Here is a 14,829-nt window from a genome sequence, read left to right as displayed (position 1 = left end):
AATTAATTCGCATATTTTCAAAAGATCTTTAATTTGTTTTTTTCTTTATATTAGTTAGAACATTCTACAGCAAGTACAGTTTAACTATGGTGCTTTAATTATACTTAAATTAAAACTTATTGTTGTACCTACTTTAAAATGGTATTAAAAAAAAAAACCTTAAGTAATAATTAGTAAGTAAATTAACTAATCGCTTTACTCATTGCAATAACTATAATCAAAGACACTTTAATGGACACTTTAAATATTATAATATAATTATAAAAATAATATAAAATTTATTATTAATGATTTAAATGCAAAATAAAAACATAATCTTATGTGTGCGAGTAAAAGAGGCCAAGTAATATAAAAATGACTAACCTTCATGCAGCAATTTATAAAAAAAAAAAAAATAATAATGTATAATAGTATGTCAGTCGTAATTATACGCCTTCTTAATATTAAACAAGACTTCTGATTTTTTCATTCTTTAAAACGGGACAATCGTACCTACATTTTAAAATTAAGCTATATTAATACGTAATTTTTGTCTCTTATTTTTAATTATGGTTACTTATTACTAAATAACTTTATTGAACTATATATATAATACCCATTATAGTAATATAAACATGCACTACTATTAAATATTATCAATTTTAAGTCTCAGACTATTGGGAAATAAATGATATAAATATTCATACCAAGTTATAACAAAATAATAATGGTATGAAAAAAAAAATGAACCTATAAAATTTATAAATAATATATTACAAACTTTCACTTTCTAGATAAAAACATCATGATTTTATTATTAAATCTTGTTAAATAATTTCAATTTCTATTCATAATAGTATAAAAGTATATAATATACTCAACATATATTTGTATAGGTACTATCATTAGCTATAACCACAAAACATAGAAAAACACAATATTCAAATTGAAAATTTATGAAACGACAGAATATTAACTATGTTGTCAAATGTTTCATTTATATTAAAATATAACAATGATGAAAGTTGAGAAACTGTTGCGCACCGTGTACAAATCTGCTATGTGGTAGTTGCTAAAAGTCACAAGCAGTCATGCATATCGATTGCCGGTACACGAAAGATAATAAAACTTGTAGGTGGCGTACGACGGTCAATCGATTATGTGCATTGGCAGTTGAGTGGAGGCCAAAAGGACATGGGGTAATCTATTTGACGGCAAATATATTTATTAATAGTTAAATATTTTGTAAATAACTAACTTAAAAAAAAAACTTACAATTTAAATGTAAATTCAACTTTGTCACCTAAACCATAAGAACAATTTAGTAATTTAACATATTCAATTTTTTTTATATCAAAATAAAGTAGACCAAAACAAGTTTTGAATAAACGAAGTATTGTTATATTATTGTATCTAAATCATAAGATATTTTTTAATCGAAAACGTCAAGCTTATATAAAAATTACGTTAAGTTATTTTAAATTTATAATCTTTGATTATATAAATTATATATATGTAATGCACCTAAAATTATACTTAATAATATAATATGATATTTACTAATAAAATATTAATTATTTCATTTTATTTTATTTGCATACTATGGATTTTAAAATAATCAAAAATAATACCAAATAAATTTTATTCTAAATTCAGCATCATAAAATGTACTAAAAATCTAAAAGCCAAAGGTATTTATTTATATCGCTGTACTTTTAATACATTAAACCTCATGAAAAATAAACGTGGTAATAGGTGAGTCACGTAAATATTGAATCTGCTATATAAAACATTACTATAAAATTTATCTTTAGACCTTATATGTGTAATAGAGCAATTTAACTCTTTTTCGGGTCTAAATAATTCGGGTTTAAATATAAATATTAAAGCAAATGGATCAATATGAGCTTTGAATAAAGTTTTTAAAAGTTACTTATGGGGGATAAGTTATCTAACATAAGTTTTAAAAAATATGGTTTAAAAGCATACTCTTAAACACTATTGAATAAATATTTCAATTGTTTGAACTTGGTTTGAACTTTAACTTTTATTTTTATATTTTATAAAATATATGATAATAAGTAAAAATAATAATAACAATAAATAATTACATTTTGAATTAGTGCGGAATAAAATATTAATAATGTACATATAAATTATAGAATTTTAATGAATAGGTTTCTACCGTATTACAAATGTAATTCGTTTATCTTTTGTCGTACTATAAACATATATGGTAGAACAAAAACATTTCTATCTTATAAGTACTAGTTCAAATTAAAATTCTCTTATTGCAAAAATGAAAAATTATAAATTAAATATTTGAACATCAATAATATTATTAGTTTAAGTTATTTAACATACAAATATAATGTAAGGTTGTAAGGTTGAGTAGTAAGGCAGTAGGTATGAAGCAAAATAAGAAAATTATGTAACATATTTTGAAAATATAAGATCCATGAATTAGGATTTTATAATTTTATAAAAATGTTACTTTTCCCACTATTATATATTGTTTTTATGAAATCACTAACATCGTCTTTTTATAGTTTTAAATTGTATACTTTACTTTTAATTATAAAAATTCAACTCGTAATTTGAAACAGAATATTACGTACCTAAAAAATCAATATTTTAGAAATATTGAATATTAAAAGAATATTTTTTTATATGTAACTAGTAGTAGCTTATTTAAAATTTGCATGTGGAGAGGAGTGCGTCACAAATATCATCACTTAAAACTTAACTTTGCGTAAACGAAAATATATAAATGTTATTTTTTACTAAAAAAATTCTTCTATTTTTAATCACGAAACTAAGAATTATCATTTAGAAATCAAAATTTTTTAGAATTTTCATTAATAAATATAACGATAATATAATAAGTACATTAACAAAATTCCAGCCTTGTATGAATCTTAAAAAGCATAAAAAAGAAGTTAAAAAAAAAAAATTATATAATTATTATAGTTAAAATGTATCAACATATAACATGTTTCGAAAAGTTTGTTTACAATATTATTAAACAAATGTATTATGAATTCACGGAAGATATGAAATGTATTATGGAGTATAAATTATGAGGAATATAATTTTGTTTTACCAAGTTAGACCAAATATAAGGGTGTTAAGAATACATTTTAATTCATCGAGGAATTTGATGATAATATGTAGTGTTAGCTAGCTGTGGTTTCGGTGTATGTCGATTTTTCTTTTAAATTCGAATAGAGTATTTAATCATTTTTACTTCTTCAATTTGTGAATGGCGTGGCAAATGTTGGAATGAAATGATTTTTTTTTTTAATATTTTACGATATATTGACTTGATGCGACTTATTATGTCTTTGTAGGTTTTGCGTCCTCTAAAGTTGGCTATATGATTTCCATTACAGTTTGTAAATTTTGTGGATTCCTCTCGATTTTTAAAGAAGTTGTCAGTAGCTTTTTCTGACCCGTATTTCACGCAATGCGAATAATGGTGACAATAGTTTTACATAATATGTCGGAACTTCTGACAGTAGTGATATTAAGGAAGACCGAGTTTCCTCTTTGGGTTTTTGAATTTTACAATTAAATTACATATTTTAGTAATTTTGAATATTTCTCAATTATTAAAATCGAACTAAGTTAATATTGAAAAGAGAAAGAGGCAATTTGTTCGTACGGTGAGATATATTTAAAAAACTGAAAAATGTATGTCCAAGGGAGCTTAGGCGATTAACTATATCTACGGTATGAGTGAAGTAGTGACAGTGGCGTGATACAACTCTGAAAAGATGAAAGAAACGAGGAAAATGTGAATAACATTAAAAATTAGCGTACAATAAAAAAAAATGAATAGCCATAAAGTTGACTCATGTGATGGCTCGTACAATAAAATTAGATCTATTAGCTTTGCATATGAAACTCTCTCGGCCCACTTTGTGAGTTAAATCTTTGTAGAGTGTAACAAAATCGATTCCGTGTTTTAAGACAATGTTTGGAAGTTTAACATTACTTAATTTTGATGAGATCTCGTTAGATCTCGATGGTAAAACGAGTTGAGCTTTAATTTGGACGAATGCGTTGCCTTGTTTCTCCATTGCTAACACTTCGAAACTATTTGGTAGTAAAAAAAACTTGTTTTTCTTATCCTCGTGATTCGAGGAGTTTATGGAAGTAAACAAAAGAGCACTTTTTGTTGGACTTTTCATCGTTTTCTTTTTATAACTGAGTTCTTGTTTAAAATATAATAACAATTGGTGAAACAGTATTGCCATTAAGCGTGTTTAGTGCCTCATTAAAGGTAGATAATTGATGAGATACAATACGTGATGCATTACGAAATGGCCATGCACTTCCTATCGCTCTGGTTGTCTGAGCTTGAAAGAAAAATTAAAATAATATATTCATAATAACTGTTAAAATAATTATTATAGATACTGTTAAGCCATTATAGTTATATTATTAAGTATTAAAAACCTTGTATTTTTGTAATACATACTTAATAGCTTTATTGCTTACCATGCACATTGATATTTTTCAATAAACTCGAATTAATAAAAAGTTAACAAGTGTCGTTATCACCTAAAACAAATAACAGTAAAAAATTATATAAATAATAAATTTTGTAATAGACTATAATAATATTACAAAATTAAAGAAATCAGCACGTTTGAATTAGAATAATTAACTTTTACTGCATAATTTATTTGAATACAAAACTATAAGACTATACCAGGGACGGCCAAACAGTCGATCGCAAACGATTTTAAAGTCGATCGTGTTAGAATTTATTTTTAAACTACGCACACGAAAATTAATTATGGTGGTATAATAACTTAATAATAAAAAAAACTTTTTTATCAAAATGGATCCTCAAAGGTAAAGTATATTTTTAGTAGATCGTGGCCAAAAAAAGTTTGGCCGTCCCTGGACTATACAGTATTACAGTTGAAAAAATTTATTGAAAATGAGGGTTATTTAATTATTATCCCTTATCTTTTTGAATATATATATATATTACCATAAAAGCGTTAATTTTTTTAAAAGCTATAATAAATTAATTTAATATAAATTTATATTATGATAATATGATAAGAACTTATATTCCGGAACACTTAATGTCCTTAAGTTGTATTTATTACTTAACCTTAACAATATAATTAACTATATTTTATGAATAAAATAATTTAATTATTTATAGGTTTGTTTATTTAGTAGGTACTAGAAAAAAATTAGTTACCTATATATGAAAAATATATTTACTAAGAAAACTCATGATATTTTTAACATGACATACAATAAATAAATAATTCACAACATTTTTTTTTTTTTTATGAAATCTGTTTATACTTTGTAATGCATAAATTTAAATAATAACAAAAAGTTAATAAAAAAATATACTAAAAATTTGAATCCTTTAAATCTAAATTACTTATAATATTATGTAATTTAGAATTAATTTAATTTAAGATCTATATATATTAAATTTATTCTAAATTACGAGTTATTATTAAATCGTAAATATAGTAGTAATTATAAAAAATAAATACAGACATGTTACTTTTCACACAAGAGGTTTAAAGAATTAAAGCTTCAGATTATTATAAAATGTATTTTATAAGGGTATGGTTTATATAATATGAAACGAGTACTTAGAAATTTCATTGTATCTCAGAATAATAAATAATGCCTATGTGACTGACTCAAATAGTATTATAAATAGAATATAGATGCCAAAATGGTCCGAAATAAACTAGGACATTAATTTCATTGACTATAATATATATTAAGTTATCACATATTATTATATTTTTGTGAACCTTAGAAAATATTATGTTATATATTGTTTGTAAAATAAAAATACAAATTATTTGATATATATGTATTATAATATATAAATGTATGTAGATATGAATAATAATTCAAACTAATTTTCTTGCTACCTATATTTTAATAGTATAAAAATGCAAATACGATATTGCTTATTTGAATACAGCATATAATTTTTAATTCTAAATGGAAAGTGACCACTAGGATGGCAAAGACAAAGATAGACAGACAGAGTTAGGAGTAATCTGCAGATGTTAAAATCTATCTATCAATGGTGAAGAACTATCTAATAAAGATAAATATAGAAAGAAGTGAAAATTGTGATGGAAGGTCTAAATATCCTATGTTAAGCCAAAAAAATATACTTATATATACATAATTGTAATGAAATATGAAAAAGTTAGTGGTAATTATCAACATTAAAATAAAAAATATTTATTATTATTATTTTTTATATATTTTATTTGTATACCACATTAAACATTTTGAAAATTATTATGTCATGACAACAAATAAATTTTACGATAAAAATATAATATTCATGTTTCACAATAAAACCAGATTATATATTATATATTATAATGATACTATCTCTAACATCTTGAATTAAATTGTTTATCCATAACCATTATTCTCATTTTAAATCTAAAAATACATTAAATACTTTTAACATGCATACAAAATGTATTATATACCATATAATAATACTTATGTGAAACGATAAATAAGAAATCGTCAACTATATTTTCCTATTTAAAAAAAGCAAAAAACTCTACGCGATTTATGTATTATTTCAATGTCCATATATACATAAAATTGTTTTATATATTTATTTATGGTATTATTATAATTATAAACATTCAAACCGACAGCATTTATCCCTTATATAAATAAATTACTTAAATAGTCTATATTGGTTTTTGATTAGTGTATAATATCATTCCATCCATTATTTCGTTACTTTGAATAATATAAATGAAAACAATAATGCATTGTACTTCTACTTTAATATTTAATATAATCTAGTATACAATAAAATTAAATAATACTACGAAAAATATACTCTTCGCTAAAAACGTTTGATATAATCCATCTAAAAACAATGTTTTTTTATTTTACTCAACATCTTTAACATTGTATTTCATTTTATTTATTTCAATGAATAAGAAGTATGCCTAGGGGAGTATCCTAAAAAATAACCACTTACGAAACAATACTGAAAATGTTTGAATACTAACAAAATCTAGTTTTCATTCAAAGTAATAAAAATAGAAAAACAACCTTTTTTTTTTGTATAAAATAGAAAAATAATCAAGAATAGTATAAAACGAGACTTCACTTTCAATATACGATTGAGTAAATAACGTTGGAAATTTTAGTATCGGCTAATTAATTAATGTATATTAAGTAATTCATCAACAAAAAATATAAATAAATTCAACTTATCGTTTTAAATATAATTCATGCTACCAATAATAACTAGACAATGACTAATAGTATAATATAATCTACGACTACTTAATACTTGTATGTCTTATTTATATTTTTTTATCTCAAAACAAAAATTATGATACAATTTACGTGCCTAGAGTGTGTATAACAAGCTTAGAAGAATAAATTATTTTAAAAAATAATATAAATAACGAAATCTATGGAGTGTCACAATAAATAAAAAATAGTATAGACTAAATATTTTCTAAATATTATATTTTAGATAATAATATAATATGTGCTTGTACTTAGAATATTTTTTTTAAGTATCCAATTTAACATGTAAAATAATTTATTAATTTTAATAGAATTTAATGTATAACAATTATACTACATTAAGTATTTATTATACTCAAACAAATTATAAAACTGATTATTAAATTTTAAATCGAATATTTAAATATGATCCATTAAAAAATCATTAACTATAAATATTTTCTTAAATTAGATTTTCTCTTATTTATTGAAATACGCTTATATTCCATTCAATTCTATAATATGTAATATAAAGAGCTGTAAACATTTTCAAAGACAATATAAGCAATCCACTTAACTTTTAAAAACAAAATAATACAAACAAAAATAAAACTCTTTGGTTCAAATCACGTTATAACGAATGTCAAATTCAAGTAAAAGTTTTTCACCAGCTATAAGCAGGACCAAAGTTTACTTTTATTTTAATAAATCGATCTACTTAGTTGTTTATTTGTTGAGTTTAAAATATTTTGTTGCTTTATATTATTTTAAGAGTTTTGAATAAAATACAGAACTTGCAAGCGTTATAATAACGTTATATTTGACAAAAAACGATTGAAATTTGTAAACGTAATTATAACAGAAAACAATAAACACAAATAATTAAATAACGCAAAACAAAACATAACGATTAACAAAATATATGATATATCATCAAACAAAGCATAACACAAAAGTTATAAATAGTATATTATTAAAAGAAATAATTAATTTCCAATTATTTAATAGTTATAAATTATTATAAAATATATTAAAAATTATAATCCTGAATAAAGATAAATGCAAAAGTTGAATAACATTTAAAATTTAAATTCTGAATAACGATAAACTCAAAATGTATATAACGTTTTAATTGTAAATAACGTATAACAATTTTTTTTCAAATGCTAGCCCTAATAAAATATATTTTTTTTTTTTTTTTTTATAGTGATATTTGAATAATATTGAGACATTTCAACTCCATCCTTGATTAAATTAACTCATTATATATAAATACAGGTTAAATAATTCAAGACAATATTATAGTACAATTATAATGTAATAAATTTATATTATTGCTATACGACTTTGTTTTAAAAACTTGTACATCATTTATCATGTGCGATAAGTATATTATTTCCATTATATTCTAAGACCTGTCGACGACTAGATAGAATTTTTTTCAGACGTTTCAAGAATAACTTTTCATCGATATTTCTTGATGTCATATAATGGCAGTATAATGTTATAATATGTATATTGTATATTATATTAAAATTCGTTTAAAGAATATTTTTAGTTCCAATTATTTTAAAACAAAAATTGTTGTTAATTATTTAATCATAAAATAATGCTGCGTTTTTTATTCAAAATAATAATAATAAAAGTGTAATAACTTAAGTTTAATAAATATGGAATAAAATTAAAGTTTATAATAACTTAATAGAATGCACGATTTTAGTTTAAAATAATATGTTTTTATACTTAAACCACACGAACGATACTAAATAAAAGTAACAAACAAAACATGCATTTAAATAAAAATTGAAATCTATTTTTAAGATCCAACTAATCTTACTCAAATTGACCGTAATATAATAAACCGTCAATATTAATTACAAATCTACTATATAATAATCAAACAAAAATCTTATCATTCTTAAAAGCTAAAATTTTATAATTAATAAAAAAACCCCGTATGATCTTCTTCTCTTACATTATACAAATTAAAAATAGAACTTTCATATAAGTAATTGAATAACCAAACTAACACAAATTAACTTCATCATTATATATTATAACGTATATCGTTTGAAAAATTTTAAACAAATATCAATAAATATATTTGATCCTTTTAAAACACCGCAACCAATATAATTATTCAAACAATCAAAGAAATAAACGATTGCAAACATAGAATATGATTTGTATGGATTCCTAGTTATGTTAACATAATAGAAAACGAAAATGCTGATCAAAAACCCAAATAAACTACAGTTTATTCCAATTTATCTTTACGACTAAACGAAGACCGCGGCTTATAAAATTTCAATAAACCTAATTACATTATTGAATGACAAACCTAGAAGTTTAATTTACTGAATAATACATAAAAGAAATCAAACAGTCCATAATACCGAATCCTAAATCAATTATAATATACAGAAAATACGTGGTTATAATCAGTGTACCTCGAAAAACACTACACGCGACCATCTTAACCAAACATTGTCCTAATCTATGACAGCTTGTGGTACCATGCATCACATTCAAATACATTCTTCTTGAATGCCAGCGATATTACTGAATCAAAACACTAACATTAACTTCCAGAAACTTTACATCAAATCCTCACGCCTTCAACAAAGGCATAGTCTTATTCAAGTATTAAATGAAACTAATCTCCGCAAACTATTTTAAAACAATTTTTAACAATATGGATATTTCATATTATGACTGTATCATTTAATATAACCTCATTATTAATGTCTAAAAGTATTTGAAAAATTTTAAAAAATTGAAAATATTATGAGAGTGAAATATAATAAATAAACGTGAAATTCTTAAACACGTAGAATTGTAGAAAATATATTTTCCATGTATTTAAATTAAATAAACCAAAATGAGTGTTTTTTACGTGAATTATTTTTTGTATTTATTGAATTTTTTTTATATTTAAATAATGAACCCTATTGGAACCTTATTTTATATACTATCAAATGTTGAAATGAAATGATTGAAAAAACGGTCTGTATAAAGTTTTTAATAAGTTGCTTTTGAAATTGTCTTACATCTAAAAACCCCATCACATCAATGCAAACAATTTCATTCTAAAAATGACGTATAAATTATAATAAAATAAAGCTTGGAAATTGGGTATATTAAACATAATATTTTCTTTTTTTAATGGATTGATACAAAATATCACTGAAAATTTAATTCTATAAAATTACGCATTAAAAACTAATTTTTATTTGTTTCTAATATGTTTCAGTTTTTCTGACAATTAAATATTACATTGAATGTGGATAGTATATTATATAAATGGCATGTTAATAAATTATTTTACTCATACAGAGAATTGTCATGGTTTGCCAAGTGGATAATCATGTATGATAATAAAACTTTGTAATGTTACAATACCATCCATTAAATAAAACACTTCATTTTTATAATATATAAATTAGGCTTTAACTCCATTATATTTAAAATTAAAGGTTTTACAACATTTATTTCGTTACGATAATTTAAAAATTGCAATAGTATATTTAAATTTTAAGATGAACATTGCTTTATGGTAATAACGAAAAAACTAAAATCTCGTACCAAACAATAATAGTAGAAATACGACACATTCAAAAAATAACTTTGATGAAAAAAATAAATATTTATTACTATTGAGAATACCTATATCATAAGTAAGAAAAAATATATACACTTGAAATGAACTAAATGAAATACTCAAGAACTAAAAGAAACAAAATTCGTGTTTATTGAAAACCAGAAATTGCACTTATTTTAATTGAATTAAATTCGCCGAGTTAGAATATAGTTCTATGATATCATAAAATCTAAGCCAATTCATTATAAGATATTACCTTAATAAAATTATATACATTATATTATATGTATATAGTTTAAGTCGTGCTCGTGTATTTTTAACTCTACGCGTTTTAAAACCCAATGGAATACAATTAATTGTAATACGTTATAATTATAATTTGAGGCTTTGTTTATAAATTATACATACAAGCTTTACTGCAATTAACTATGATACTTATAAAGTATACATATTGTGTAAGGAAAAAAATGTATATCATAATAGACAGCTCCGTGTATTATTATTCTAAATGAGACTCGTTTTCTCGTTTCGTGCACATCAAAGAGCTTTTCTACAGCGTCTTTATAATTATAGTCAAGACGATATAGACACCATATACAGTAATACATAATATTATAAGTACACATACTCAACATGTATTCGATCTATGTACGCGAGGGTTAATTCTATCGCACTATGATTATTACCAAAACAATTAACAAACACTGGACTCGGGAGAATGTTCAGTGATTTTCGGACGAAGCATTGGTGTCCCCAGGGGGGCGCAAGACGGGGCGCTTGCCCCCTCCCCTAGAATTTTAAATTTATTATCTAGTCGCAATAATTTAATGTAATAATGACGACAAATAATAATCTTCTGTAAATAAAATGTATAACAATACCCTAAATGTAATAATGATTTTAGAAACATAATAATGTTCTATATATTAAGTAAAACGTGTAAAAAAAAAATCTTAATTTATTTTCTCCCCACTCCCTCCCACCCCCTTAGAAAAATGTCTGGGGACGTATTTATATATATATATATTTTTAGGTGCTACAACTACAATATAGATGTAACGATTATAATAATAATATGTTGTTTATAATACGTACCAGCCGGACAGAGCTACAGAAGCGAACGATTAAATACGACTATTTGGACATGAAACGAAATTACGCGACGGCGACGGCGGACGAAAGGAAAATCGACGAGAGAAAAAAAAACGAATTTTTTTTTTTTTTTTTTAATTAATTAATTTATTATTATTATTTTTTTTTTTTTTTTTTTATTGATATTATTATCGTTGTCAAATTTCAAATTCTCGTCGTCGTTCTGCCGGAGACAGAAATATCCGCGACCGAGTGATCTCGGCCGGAAAACACGTCGGCGGGGCGACGGGCCGGTCCGGTACCGGGCGCGTGGGGGAGGTAGGAGGAGGGTTATATCTGGCGGTCACTCGCGTGCGTTACGAGCGTGTTCGCGCGCCGGACGGTAGCGAGCGAGTGACGGGCCGCGGGCGCCGACGACTGCCGTTACACTGTTGCGGAGCGTACACGCACTATCCGCACGGCGGTATGACGCGGTGTGCGTGTAAACGCGGCGGCGGCGGCGACGAGATAACAAAAAAACCCTACGCGGCGCAGCGGTTTCGACGGTTCCGGGCTGCGCTGGTGGGCATCGCGCGCGCTCACCTGTCTCTACCTGTGTGAACGTGCCACGGCGATGTACGCGCAGAGTTCAATACGGCGCGCCGCGCGGGTGCGCATGTGTGTGCGTGTGCGTGTGTGCGATAGTGTGTGTGTGTGTGTGTGTGCGACACGGCGCCGTGGCCACCGAGTTCGCGGCCATCGGGATGGCGGGGCGGCGGCAGTGGCGAGCGGACGGCGCGCGGAGGACGTGTCAACGGCGGCGGCGGCGGCGGCGGCAGTGGCGGTGGCGGCCACGACGCGCGCGCAATTATATAATATTCGCGCGCCGCCGCCGCCGCCGTCGCCGCCGCTCTGCCACGGCTGCGGCAGCAAACAGTGGTTGGCGCGCAACAGTGTGCGCGACGCGCGATCGCCGACCCTTACGCGCTCGGCGTTATAATAGCGTGTGTTGTTTATGCGGTACGACTATATATATTATATATTATTATTTATTATTATTATTACGATTATTATTCTGGTGCCGCCGCCGCCGCCGAAGCCGTGTCATACGCCGCTCGGTGAAACGGCGGGTGAAATATTATTACTAATATTACTATCATTGCTGTGACATACGTATTGCGCGCGTTATTGTGTTATTATGGCTCATTAATATCATCGTTCGTACGCCAGCAAACGGCAACAATATAATCGTTTTCTTTCGCCGTGCGACGTTGTCTTGTTCTGTCAGGGCAGGCCGAAGATTACAAGACCTGGTCGGCAATTTTCGTTACGTTGTAGACGCTCGCGAAGTGACGGATCCAGGTGGGTCTATGGGGACCTCTTCAACGGCCTTTTTTAAATGATCTATGTCGTTTTAAACGCACACAGAGATTTGAATAGTTTGCTTCTAAAACAAGTGCAGATTAGATTTTATATTTTGTAAGTCATTTTAAAATAAAATAATTGAAATCTATAACAGTATAATTATTATTATAGGTACCCGATCAACATAAACAATTCCTATAGTTTTAACCATGATAAAATTAATAACGTTCTCTTCACTATTTTTCATATTTTAGGAACACTGAACTAGAACATTATAATGTATATATGGCTAAAAGTAATTTTTAAGTCTCCCCCAAAAATTCAACCCTGGATCCGCCACAGCGCTCGTACGTTTCAAAATAGTTTTGCTTGCGGCATAAGGAACAAAAATAATGTCGTCAAGAAATCGGTATAGAATTGAATCCACCAATTAAATTACCCTCAAAGTTTTCGATTTTATTTTACGATTAAATTTATGCAGTGTTTTTAGGTCATTTCATCATTAAAACAGAAAATTGTATTCAATTTAAAACTTTAATAACGGTAGATTATGCAAGCAGATCCGATATAGTTGACACTTATACTAGTCAAGACTATGAAAACCAAGTACTTTTCTTAATAATTGAGAAAAAACAACGATAAAACGCATAATATTATTTATGCAACACCAGTTTTCGAAAAAAATCTAGATTATATTATATAAACTTAAAATGTTCACCAAATATTTAAATTTTCTTTATTCTTATACCCAACTATAATATTAACACTGTTTTATGATAGGGTACATGTATATTAACTGTAAGAAGTAAAATTATTTACAATATTTTTGGTATAAATTAGTTTAACTAAAAGAATTAATAAAATATCAATAACAATATGAACATAAAAAAATAAAAATATAATATTAACTAGTTAAAGATTATTCTTTAGACATAAATGCGGGTTCATCTGTCTCCTTAATTCTGAATAATTTTTCAAATATGATGATTTATTATTGAATTCAAATTAAACACATCTATTACAACTTATACAGTGTTTAAAAGACCTACTCAATAACACAATTAAATATATTAATTTACATTTTATTTTTTTTTCAATTAAAATTTAATGAGTTAACATAATTGATTCTATTAGTATATTTGATATATTTTTAAAATTCGATATTACAAAAATTTTCTGGAAATAATTTATTCAAACTTTTTTAACATAAATTATGAAAAACTATCATTGTATAAGCATCATAAAAAATCATGTAGACCTGCAATTAATGTATATGTTTAAAATTATTCTTGTTTCGTTGCAATTAAGTACAAAAAACAATGATGATTACGATACGTGCTCATTGTTATGGCTTGTACTTACTCATATCGCTGTGTTATACTTTAAACCCAAAAACAATTAATCATCACATTCTAAACATTATTTCGCGCGGAATATATACAGTGATGATGATGAATTAACAATATGATAACATAATACAACCATGAACGGTATTAAACCAACTCTCCAACTCTTTTATTTCAAGTCTTTTT

General features: G+C 26.1%; 1 protein-coding gene across 2 annotated transcripts in view; it reads right to left on the bottom strand.

Annotated features, from left to right (window-relative positions):
* LOC112599831 overlaps positions 1 to 12,071 on the bottom strand; it is a 105,342-nt gene extending 93,271 nt beyond the window's left edge. The window contains exon 1 of one of the 2 annotated variants that reach the window (XM_025346897.1): positions 11,957 to 12,071. The gene's annotated coding sequence lies outside the window, so the exon portion shown is untranslated. Of the gene's footprint in view, positions 1 to 4,482; positions 4,524 to 11,956 lie in introns of those variants that run through there. The other variant, XM_025346896.1, reaches the window with a different exon arrangement.
* Between the last annotated feature and the right edge of the window lie 2,758 nt (positions 12,072 to 14,829).

Source organism: Melanaphis sacchari, unplaced genomic scaffold (assembly GCF_002803265.2).
Source record: "Melanaphis sacchari strain LSU unplaced genomic scaffold, SCAv2.0 Contig55_pilon_pilon, whole genome shotgun sequence".
NCBI classification, from domain to species: domain Eukaryota; kingdom Metazoa; phylum Arthropoda; class Insecta; order Hemiptera; family Aphididae; genus Melanaphis; species Melanaphis sacchari.
The sequence above is the reverse complement of the archived record's forward strand: the minus strand, read 5'-3'. Positions and strand labels throughout refer to the sequence as shown.